General features: G+C 38.7%; 1 long non-coding RNA gene across 2 annotated transcripts; it reads left to right on the forward strand.

Moving 5' to 3' along the window:
• The first annotated feature begins 2,526 nt into the window (after positions 1-2,526).
• On the forward strand, positions 2,527-6,605 carry LOC110897153. 2 transcript variants are annotated; one of them, XR_002568491.2, is made up of 4 exons: positions 2,527-2,603; positions 2,834-2,878; positions 2,964-3,010; positions 6,334-6,605. It is a non-coding gene; the product is annotated as an uncharacterized LOC110897153 (long non-coding RNA). The 2 variants fall into 2 exon arrangements; XR_004873932.1 differs by lacking the exon at positions 6,334-6,605 and adding an exon at positions 3,273-3,338.
• The last annotated feature ends 6,060 nt before the right edge of the window (positions 6,606-12,665 follow it).

Below are 12,665 nucleotides of genomic sequence, written 5' to 3' on the forward strand. Positions count from 1 at the left end.
TTGAAGTGGCCTAGGCTGTTTGCTTTGGAATCTACTAAGAGGTGCCTCGTGTTTGACCGTCTTCCAGCGGAAGGTACCGATGATAATTTGAGATGGAGCTGGTCTAGATCTTCTTTTGCGCAGGAGGAGCTGGCTGATATGTCGGAAGTTTCTTCTTTTCTTGCTGGGATTGTTACATCGGACGCTAAGGATTCGTGGAGATGGACTTTGGAAGAATCAGGAATTTTCTCTACTTCTTATAAAAAAGCGGCACTGCCTCAGGTGTCAGTGGATCCTGAATCTCGTATGTGGCGTGGTGGTTGGATCCCAGCCAAGTGTAAGATTTTCATATGGAGAGCTTTTATGGATCGTATTCCGACTAGGCAGGCTCTTGCTAGAAGGAATGTCGCGGTTGATTCGGAAAGTTGTGCTTTTTGCAGAGTATTTTCAGAATCTATGGATCACCTATTTTCCGGGTGCGAGACGGCATGTGCGGTATGGAGTTGGCTGAGCGAGTGGGCCAAGATCAACCTGATTTTCGTTTTTTCGTTCAAAGATGTTCTTATGTTGCACAAAGGAGCTTCCGAGGACAAGAGGGCGAGAGTTATTATTCAGGGGCTTATTATGGTTGTGTGTTGGTGTGTCTGGAAAGCGAGAAACAACAAAATTTTTTCAAGCGGTAGAGGGAGCGTTGAAGAGATCATTGAGGAGGTTAAATCGTTGGGTTTTTTGTGGTTAAAGTGTAGGTCAAAGTATAGAGATAGTATGGAGTGATTGGGTTTTGTATCCTTTGTATATGTTGGAGTAGTCGGTTCGGTTCCTGTTTTTTTTAGAGGCCGGGCTGCTGTGTTTTGAATGAAATTTACCTTACAAAATTTTTTTTTTTGTGTACGTTGGAGAAGTTAGCCTATTTAAGGCATGGTATGACATTGAATAAAAAGCACCAGCATTTTACTTTTCTTCTCTTTCTATTCGAAAATCATTTCTGTTTTCTTTCACTTCAAATCACCCCCATAATCTTGACATTGGGAGGAAAGAACTAGGCGGGGTGATTTTGATCAACCCGGACAAGGACGTGGCCATTATGCGAGCGAGTGTCCTAAGAAGGAAACAAAAGAAGAAGAAGCAAATTTGATTCGAGACGAAGGTGAAAACAAAGATTCAAGTTGATTTGAGATCCACCTACGAGGATTCAGAAACAGGTAACCCTTCGATTTCGTTGTCTTACAGCTTAATCTACTTGGTTTTTTATTTCTCATTAAATCGTGTTGATGTGTTGATCTTCACTCACACAATGCCTGTTACATACTTATGATTCAAATTTACAAGTGTAGTGTGAGGATGGCGGTGGTGGTTTTATGGGGAAAGGGGATTTTGAGAATTGGGGTGAGTCTGCTATTGCAGATAACAACCAACAAACTGACACTTCTACTGATATTGACACTGATGATAAATATCAGCTCTTTATTTTCCTTTAATCTGTTAAATTGTTTACTGTCTTTATATTTTCTAAATGATCTTTAGTTTTGATGAACATGTTTTGGATATTTTTCTGTAGTTTAACAGTGTTCAAAATGGAGGTCAAGTTGTTGTAGATTCAACAGAAGGATCAATGGGAAAGATTGGAGACCAGAAGGTTTGTAAATGACTTTTTTTAAAATTTTAAAAACAACAATTGATATAAAGTTTTCCGTTTTATTATATGGTGTCATGTCGATCAGATACTTCGAAGGCTGGCTCAGAATCAAGAAGCTGTAGGAAAAGTCGATTAAGAAAGAAAGTATTATTCTTGCTTTCATACAACACTTTGTTATCTGTTTCACATCATGTTGTTTGATGGTTTTTGCTTGAACGTATCGCGTTATAATGCAGCTTGAGCATGAGCTTAAACGAGCACGCCAGCAGGTACTCGTATGGTCAAATTGTAACATGAAATGCTTGCATTTGAAAATCTTTATTTTAAAAAAGCTCAAGTTAATTTTTTTTCGTAAGTAGGGTATGTTCATTGCTGGTGGAGTTTCTGGAGATCAGGTGGAAAGGGTAATTTCTAATTATTTCTTTACTAATAATATTTTGTAGCATCAAAGGCATGAAACTAATTACATGACAAATGTAATGCGTTAAAAGTATTTAATGCTACAAGTTTTGTTCTTAGCCATAGCAGACTTAGGATGAGTCATAGTATGTTTGTTCGATTTGGCATATATTCACCGTTTCTGAAATCTTATACAAGAAAATCTGAAACTTTATTTAAGTTATTGAGGAATGAGGATGATAAATTGGCATCTTAATGACATAAGCTACAAACAATAAACTAAATGAATAAAAGAATACTTGGTGTTCCAATAGATTTATTTTAAAAGTCACTACCGATATACCAAAGAATTAGCAACTAGAAATAGAATTTTTGGCTTAATTGAACCAAACTTAAAGCGAAATTCACATATATTTAATTGTAAATGTAAAGCTTAAGTTAAATAATAATGTGTTTTCATTCAACTGCATATTCTTAACTTAAAAGTGATTTTGTTTTACAGTAGTAGGTTTTACCAAACTATATGTTAACACAACAATCTGACACGAATGAGAAGATGAGAACCGTGCCTATTGACTAGCACATTGAGGTACCTTCAAAGACTCTTTCTTTTTAATAACTACTAACAAAAGATTTTGAAAATAACCTGGTGCCCAATTTTTTTTTTTTTGCTGGCTCGTTTTGTTATAACTAATTTTTGGATTTTTTTTTAATGTCACATAATCACTTACTTACATGATATTATTCGTGAGTTTTAAAGAGTAATTAATTTGACTTTTGATTGCAAACATGTTGATATTTATTGTTTTAATTTAATAGGTATTGGTGTTCTTTTGGTCCAGACTCCAGATCATCATAGAAAAGGTGACATTAGACCAAGCAGGAATACTCTGGTATTATTCCTGAGATTTTAGTGACAATGATCTGTTTTTGTTGGGCATTCAAACAGAATGGCAGTTGCAGCAAATGATTCGATTTGGAACAAATAATCTAAAGGTATGTAATATGTATGACCCATTTATTTGTCAATGGGTCGATCTGGGTTCTGTTTGATCTCAAACGGGTTAAATCCAAAAACATCAACTAAGAGGGAAACTGGTATAACGGGTCGGGTCAGGCGGGTTTGAATTGCTGGTTAAAAGGAGTTGATTCAATAAATCAGAGGGAATTTCTGGTCAGAACGGTTTGATTTATAGAATGGTTATTTTGAAATTACTGTACAGCTTCTAGGTTCTGACTTTCTGGTTTTTGGCACCAGTTACAGGCGATCATGCCTCGGTTTACGCATGTTTAAAAGGCGGATATGCGTGCAGAGCCGATTACATGTACCAGGGCCGGGAAACGCGCGTCTGGCGACACGTTACTTGGCCCCGGCACGCACTTAACTAGCCGCTCGACACGTAACCGAGTCTGTCGTTTAGGCATAATGCGGCGTCCGTTACGCGTTTTTCTCGGGCACATGTAACGGAGATGGAAAACGCGTGTTCGATACCATGTAATGGGAGTAAACTGTCACCGGTAAGTACTTGACGCGAAACTGGCTTTTCATGAGTAACCAGCGCCAGTTACGAGCATTCAATCGACAGTTACGCATGCGCACTGTTGGTTACATGTGTTTAATGCCGGTTACACACATTCTTGTGTTGTTCCGCGTGTTCAGGCATCGATTATGCAGGCGGCGTTAGTTAAGCGTGTTTAAATGCCAGTTAAGCGAACCGGGGCCAGAAAACACCCATCCTACGCCACGAAATGCGTGTAACTCAGCTTCGATACACGCTTAACCCCTCGCTCGACGCGTGTAACTAGCACTATTGGGGATCAGAACTTGAGTTTGCAGCGGAAGTATTAACATCATCCAAATACATATCTGGTAATGAACCGAATTGGATTTGCATAGTGTATGTGTTTGTGATGAAATCAAGATATAGAACAATAGTGGACAGATCGTTATTGAATAGGAAATGTCTTGGTGCCGGATATTATTTCCGGTGACATCAATATATACATGTGAGTTTTTGGCGGTTCGAGAATTGGCGGGTAACTGTTTTGACAGTTATTTGAAAGGGTTTCCCGCTTATCTACCGATTATTACATAAGTATATCATTAACTAACTAATAAGTGTTTCTAATTATATCCGAATAGCAATAATAACATATAAACATAACTTAGTTTATTAAATCTAACATAACCCCCTTAAACTAGGTTATGTTTACGAGCTTGATTCAGTACGCTACGATTTGCTTCATCCATTGCCCATTTTGCATAGTTGAAATTGAAACGCTTCCTTCGTTTTCCTTTATTCCAGTCTTCATCATCAACACCTGCAAATAAGGCAACTGGTTCCATCTCCAAAACAGTCTCCTTGTCCTGCATTCTTTGAACTTCCTTGACGACCACCGGTGGACGTTCCTTCTTCCAAAACAGTCTCCTTGTCCTGCATTTTCTTTTGAACTTGCTTGAACTTGTAGTAATACTCTAAGACATCAAGATACGCAGCATATGTGACTCTCATGTAATCACCGTCTTCATAATTGAAACCCAGATCCTTTGCTATTGCAGGCCATGTGTTCTCTGTTGTTACATTTCGATAACCTCCGTCCATGGCTACGAGTAAATACAGACTCAGTAGAATAACCTTCCTCATGTATGAAGCTATTGGAGGAACCGGTCTAGTTTTTATTCCCATGTAATCGAATAAGAACCATTTAACCAATTCTTCAGACTTTGAATCAAGTATATGTTTATACTTGAGAACAAAGTCTCGATCATCCAACAAATCCATAAATGCTCTGCAGTCTTCGAATTCTTTGAATTCCATGGCCTTAACTATCATGATGCTCTAATCTGTCTCTTGTGTAGACAGATGAAGTTCTTCAAAATAGGAATTCAAATATTTTTCTTTGAAATCATCGTCATACACGCTTTCATCTAATATTCTCTGTTTTTCATTTAACCCGATTTCCTCCTCTCTTGACAGACCATTCAGGTTATTCACAGAATTATTCACCGGAGAAGAAAACATTGGATAAATCCTACAAGTATCACCGGCCTTTTTGACCGTAAATCCTTGCAGCGTCAATTGGTCTAAACTCAATACATTCCGATCGAGTTCCGGTGAATAAAAGACGCTTTGAATTCTCATGGTTTCATTACTTGTTTTTATTTCTATTGATCCAACCCCCCGTGTGAACAAGAAATTATGTTCACCAGTGCGTGTATCAACCGCAATGATGTGTTTAATTCGTTTAAACACGTTCAAGTTCCCGGCAATATGATGTTTAAATACAGAACTTACGTACCAAATGTCGCTCCATAGCCCTCCTTCGGTACCGACAACAATCATTTCCTGATGATTGTTAACCTCTCCTTCATGTCTCTGTATTCCCTCATTTACTGCTTGCCGTATTAACTGTGTCGCTTCATCGGTTTCTTTCTTTTTACACGCGTGAATCTGATGCCCTGGTTGGTGACAATAGTAACATGTCTTTTCTCTCTAATTTCGTTTGGTTTTGCCTTTTGCTTCATCCGTACAGTGTTGACAAGGGAGTAACGTGGAACTGGGTTTAATTTCGGTTTTGTTCATCTTCCCCAACACCGCTCTGATACCACTTTGTTGGGGATCAGAACTTGAGTTTGCAGCGGAAGTATTAACATCATCCAAATACATATCTGGTAATGAACCGAATTGGATTTGCATAGTGTATGTGTTTGTGATGAAATCAAGATATAGAACAATAGTGGACAGATAGTTATTGAATAGGAAATGTCTTGGTGCCGGATATTATTTCCGGTGACATCAATATATACATGTGAGTTTTTGGCAGTTCGAGAATTGGCGGGTAACTGTTTTGACAGTTATTTGATAGGGTTTCACGCTTATCTACCGATTATTACATAAGTATATCATTAACTAACTAATAAGTGTTTCTAATTATATCCGAATAGCAATAATAACATATAAACATAACTTAGTTTATTAAATCTAACAAGCACATTGAGGTACCTTCCATTCTATTTTGGTTCAAGAGGCGAGTTATATTTTAGCTTGTATTTTCTTCATTAACGATTGATTGGAGGAGCGTATAAAGTTTTTTTTAATTAGAATTTACAAGACAGCCCGTTGTTACCCTGCCTGACCCGACCTGCATAAGTTTATTACAAGGTATTGAAGGACTCATAACATTCATCCGGTATTTCTTTTTTTCATGAAAGTTGAACTGAGAAGAAAACCGACCATATTTTATGGTATTTGCCCTTATTTTTACTACATTTTTTGTTTATTTTTGTTACTTGATGTTAATAGGTGTTATTTTTGCAGACTCATGAGCTAACACACACGAGCAAGAAAGTGAAAAGAAAAGCAACTGGATTCCTACTAGAGGTATTGCATATCTTCAGTTTTTGCATGCCCCTCCACACCGTGTGGTCTTAATCCTAGGAAGAAATGTAGTATATATCTTGCTGAAAAAAGGTTATTCAACAAGGATTTGAAATTATTTCACTCATTGGGTAACCAAGATATTGATCTTATCTTGCATTTTCAAGAGCTACCTCAAATTTTGGTTAGCAAACCACAAGACATTATGTGTAATTTACCATGGATTTTATTGGATATTGATCCTTTTATTCCTTTGGACTGCACTGTTTTTATGAATTCCATTGTTCATTTATTTTGATTTTCTGGGATCTATCACATTGTTCTTGCTGCTACTAACACACCTAAGATTCTTGATTCTACTTTACTTAGACCATGGCATGGTGGTTTGATCGACAGGTTAGTTAAAAAAACAAGAAACATTCCTAGACCAAAAGATTTGTTTCAATGTTAGCCCACAAAAAAATTGATCTAAAAAAGAATGATCTTTTACTGGTGTAGATAAGTGTTGGTTTGCCAGATGTGTAGCAAAAAAATCTAATGAACGTCGCAACCATTCTTGCTGGCAGAAGAGGCAAGGATAAGATTACTTTGAAAGAGACTGATGACTCGATCGATAGAATCATTGCAGGAATGGAGGGAACTCAAATGACATATGGAAATAACAAGATGTTAATAGCCTATCATGAAATCGGTCATGCAGTCTGGGCCGTCTGCGTGTAAGTATTCACTCTACTCATCATTTTTAACATAATGTGATGCAGTTGTGCATTTGGTCTGAATGTTAGGATCTGTGGTGGTTGTAGGACTTAGGCGAAAAAAACATTCTAGGTTCAAGTAGGGCAACAAAGCTACGGAATTCCGCCTCTTTAGCAGTTTTCAACTGGTAGCATCCAAGATTGCTTTGCACTCCCTCATCACTTCCGCATCAAAGCCGACACGTGGTTAGCACCAGGTATCACTCACACATGACTAAGGCGTGTACTTTTTTTTTTTGAACGACGACTAAGGCACAGAACATACATTAGAGGTACATGAGAATCAATTGATGGTAAGGTAGTTTTACTTGGGATGCATATCTATTACAGGTATTTTTTTGTGGACCCTTTAAGAACGTGTAAGTTTGTTGGGTTTGTTTGGCATCCATGATGCATTTTTTTTTCATATGTAAAAAAAGGTTTTGATGTCTAATAATATGCAAGTAAACTATTCTTTCTACATGTAACCTATTAAAGTAGGAAGCGGAAACAGTTTTTATTGTTCTCTTTTATTTGATAAATGGAAAGATATAGATTTGTTGTGTTACAGAGGTAAGGCGAAAACAAAACTTGAGGGGTGTGTCGGGGTTAAACGATCGGGTGATCGTAGTGGAATTCACGGCGCAACGTCCGCGAGGTTAAATCTAGTTTAATTCTAAATTGATAAGAGTCCAAGGAGGACTTGTTTTGTGTTGGCCCCAAAATGGATCTTGATCTCTAGACAATCGGAATAAATTGAATATAAACTGAATATCTGAATACATGAATGAATTACAATTGAAATCTAAAGCCCTATTTATAGTTTCTAAAGGATGCGATCCAATAGACGCGTCTCTTCACGAACGGGTGCGTCTCTAGAACATGTGGATGTAATTAAACATGAAGGGGTGTGTCCTTTGATTGAAAAGACATGTCCCTTGAATCCTTGTGGCTGCCATCGATCCTAAGGGTGCCTCCCAAGGGATTTCGCCACCCTTGGGGTGGTAGTTACCAAGTTCTGATTTGTCACGAATAGTCCCTCAACTTTGTAACCGCCAATCTTTATACTAATTACCATATAACCCTTGAACTTAAGGATGTGTAGGGATTATAACTTTCATTTTGGCAAAAAGTGAAGGAGTCTTAAAGAGTTTTGTTGATATGAACTGATTTTTGTGCATTGTGTTTACTACATAGCTGTGGAGTTTTGCCTCAGTCAATCCTTTTATATATCCCAACATCGATCGTCTCTTGATTATAAAAGGATACTTGGAGAGACAACGCGGAGAGATCGAAAAAAAGGTATTTCCTCTCTTCATCTCCTGTACGTGCTTCAAACCACCACACAAAAGCTATATTCATGAACCACTTGGTTAGATGATATAACTCATATAATTATATTTAACACTAATCTAAGTGACAGATAATTTAACATAATTTTGTCACAAATAGTAAACTACAATATGTATATGTGCCTTCTCCCATCATTTTCATCAAATCAATTTGTTTTTGTATTTTTTTAATTTTTTTATTATAAGCTTTTGTTCTGATCCAATTTCTATGCAGATTTTACTACATCTTACATCTCCCACTTCATTAAACTACAAATTATATTTGCCTCCTCGTGTTCAATAAGGCCGGAGGGTGTGGGGGTGCCACCCCCACCAACTCATCATCTATAGCGCCCCGGGGCGCTATACCTCCACACCCGTAGATTTAAAGGGGGGCGCTATAGGAGGGGCTCAATCATGGTAACGAGGGAGAAGGCTTTATCAGGCGGGGCCCACTTGATTTAAACCAATGAATTTTTTTTTTAATTTTGTTTAATAGGGGGCTCCATCCATACAATCAGAGGCGGACTTAGAGTATTATTAGGGGTAGCACGGGCTACCTCTTAACCCCATCTCCGTAGTGTAAAAATACCCCTTAACTTCATTTTCGTAGTGTAAAAATATCTCTCAACTTCGTTTCCGTTATATAAAGGATACCCCTGAGCCTAAAAAGAAAGTTAGGATACCCCTAACTTTTTGGGCTAGTTCCGCCGCTACACACCATGCAAATTAAAGGGGGCTACATGGCTGAGGTGGATCATAGGTGGCGTTGACGTGGCCTGATAAAGCCTCTAGGGGGCTCCAACCACACCCTCCAGCCTAAACATGTACATGTAACTAACATAATTAAATATTTTAAAAACCACTCGTATTTATACATGTATGTCCTTCTGAATATTACTATGTAATTAATGAGTTGAGATCCAGTACAAACTGTGTTAATTGTAAGAACAATAAGAACAGATCTAGGCCTTCTAAAATTTTAATCAAGGATTGATATTAATTACACATAAGCCCATTAGTATTAGTTTTACAAATTAGTAGTTATAAGGGCATTTTAGTTACTGTACTAATTATATTTAATAAATAATAAAATTAAATTAAAATTCATTTTCAACCATAATCCCTTGAATATCTCCTTATTTTCATTACCCCATAACCGGCTCCCTCAATTGTCTATGAAGGAGAAAAATTATCCACAAGGTGCGATCCCCATTAATAAAAGTTGCAAATCAATTGTCGTAGATGCGTTCTAGTAGTGGGATTTTGTTTTAATCATCCATCTAAGCTTTTTAGATATTCCCATTGATCAAAGAGGAGAAGCTTAAAAAGGAAGAAACATTGTGCGATTAATCCTTCTAAAAAAGGATGAACGAATCATGATATTAGTGGTGGTTGTACACATACTTTTAATCAGCACATCAATTATATAAACCAGCACATTATTTGCATTTACTTGTATTAATATGTTATGATGAACAATAAAGAAAACTATGAGACAAATAATGTTAGCACAAACACGCAATTATAAGAAAAACTAGTGAAATTCTCCCGCGCATAGAATCAAGCTCAACCACAACAGATTTAACAAATTCACTAAAAGATGCACTACTTTCACCTTACAGTAGGTTGCTTTTATAAAAGATTCGAACAATATCAAACTACTAACTAAGAAATTTATAAAATAATAATAATAAGATTAAATGTGACAATTAACAAATAACAAGAATAGGTGACAACTAGTGACTTGCTTAACTAAAAAATCAAAGAACCTTCAAATTCAAGTTGAGATTTAATGTTGTTTTTTTTTTTTTTTTTTTATGTTTCTTTCACATTCCATTCCATCAGCAATTCACGTATATGCTCTAGATTTTATTAAACATGCAATTCACCAATCACCAGCTCAATATTGCTTGCTACTTCTAAATTTACAATAACACATAACTTACCCTATGTAGCGCCAACAATGATATTGCTGATCGGAATGTAGATCAGTTTGACAAATAACTAAACGAATCTACGAGTCGCAACTTTTGTGAATCGTATGATAACCAGAAGTTAGGTTAAAACCTGGCATTACAATCACACATAAGCTAGCGTGTTCAGAAATGGATCAAATTCCTCAAAACATGCTACAAATCTACACCTAATTCCAGATCAAATTTCGATTTCAGTCGTTATTAACGAATCCAGCTGTAAATCACATTCTAGAAAGCAGATCTACGGCCTACACGTTAACACAACCGAAACAAAAACAAAAAAGATCTGTTTGTGATGAAACTAACATGAAACAATGATGAAATTGAAATGAGAACCAATTGATTGATGCATAGTGACTCCATTGATCTTCGTTTAGGTTATGTTTCATCACAAATGATTCATTTAGAGATTTGTCCAATAAAACCTAAGAAATAACCTAATCTGTAACGATTTCGTTGAGGAATAACAATGATGATGATTTAAGCAAATTGAACTTACTTCAAATCTATAGATCGAACCGTACGGGTTTAAATCACCAGCAGCACCATTGTTTCTCAGACAAATCTAGAATGGTGAGATCGAACGGAAGGAATGTGAATTTTATGAAGAAGAAAAAACAGGGGATTTGTTGAGATCTTTATAATCGACGCACATGCGCCAACTTCCGTTTGGTTTTTCTATCATGACGACGCACATGCGCCAACTCCCATTTGGTTTTTCTATCATGACTGAGTTGGATAACCAAGTCTTGTACTTGACTTCCCACAGGATGCCTGTGTGCAGCAGTTCTTTGACCTGCTCATGCATCGCCTCATTCTTTGCAGATCCAAGGTGGCGTTGGCCTTGGATCACTGGTTTGATACTTGGTAAGGTATTCAAGAAGTGTTGCGCGACCTCGCGTGGCACCTCTGTCATGTCTGCGGGTGTCCATCCGAAAATATCTTGATTCCTGAAGAGGAGCTGCTTCAGGCGCGCTCTGATGTTGTTGGACAAGGCATGACCCAACGTGACTGTTTGTTCTGGGTGTCTTGCGTTAAGAACCCATTTCTCCGGTTGGGTGTTGGGAGTTGGCCTCGCCATCTTGGTCGGACGCAGCTCGTCCGTGGTCATGACTTCTCTGCGGGCGTATATTATCGCAACCCCCGTCTCGGTTGGGAAACCGATGGCAGAGTGGGGGACGGATGTAATCATGTTGAAGTCGCCTTGGGACTCCCTCTCGAGAAGTACGTCGTATTTGGAGGTATGGGGTAAAACCATGAAGTTTACCTCCTCTATTCGTGTGTGCCTTCTGTTGGTGAGGCGCACGAAGAAACTGATTTGGCCCAGGGGGAATACGGTTTCCCTCGCGAATCCGGCCAAAGGGTAGTCTACCGGCTGCAACCGATCTTTGTCTTCTTGATCAAACTTGTTGAAGCACTGCTCGTATATGATGTCAGAAGTACTGCCCGGGTCGATGAATAGTCGCTCCGTGGAGTAGTGAGCCAGGTAGCCTGTGATAACGACGGCGCGCCTGTCGCGCGGTCCGCCTCGGACTTTTGGAAAGACAACTTGTTCGTCTTTCCAGTCATTGTCCGGTCTTCTAGCCGCCTTGCGCGACTTTCCTTTTCCTCCATTAATCATGTGGGTTGAGACCACATGCATGGTCTTCTTACCCGTGGAGGTGCCCTCGTTGTGGGGGGTGATGCGCTTGGTTTGCTTTTACGCGGTTGGCAACAGATGTTGCAGCTTTCACTCTTTCAGGGCTCGTTCAATCTCTAGCCGGAGACTGATGCAGTTGTTTGTTGTGTGGCCCGAGTTCTTGTGATACTCACAGTAAAGTGTGAGATCCTGGTTCTTTTTAGACTTCATCGGTTGGGTCGGTCGCAGGAATTGCGCGTCCGTGAGTAGGACATCGCTTGGTGACTGGTTAATCTTGGTCCAGTTACGGTCCCGAGATTCTTTCTTTGATGCCGGTTTTCGCGTTGGGCATTGATTGTTGCCCTTCCGTCGGGCTGGTGACTCCGCGGGACATAAGGTTTGAAATCGCTGTCGCGATTCCCAGTGTCCCGGTTGCGCTTGTTGTTGCGCATGTTGTCTTGGCGGGAGGAGTGGCCTTCCGCTTGTGGCTGTGCCTTTGTGACGTGCGGCTTAAAAGACCGCTAGGTCTGGGCGTACGTCTTGACCGCGGCCATGACGTGTTCCCATTTCTTTGGCAAGCCTTCTTTGTCGGATATGGTCATAACCATTT

This window comes from Helianthus annuus, chromosome 12, assembly GCF_002127325.2.
Source record: "Helianthus annuus cultivar XRQ/B chromosome 12, HanXRQr2.0-SUNRISE, whole genome shotgun sequence".
NCBI classification, from domain to species: Eukaryota; Viridiplantae; Streptophyta; class Magnoliopsida; order Asterales; family Asteraceae; genus Helianthus; species Helianthus annuus.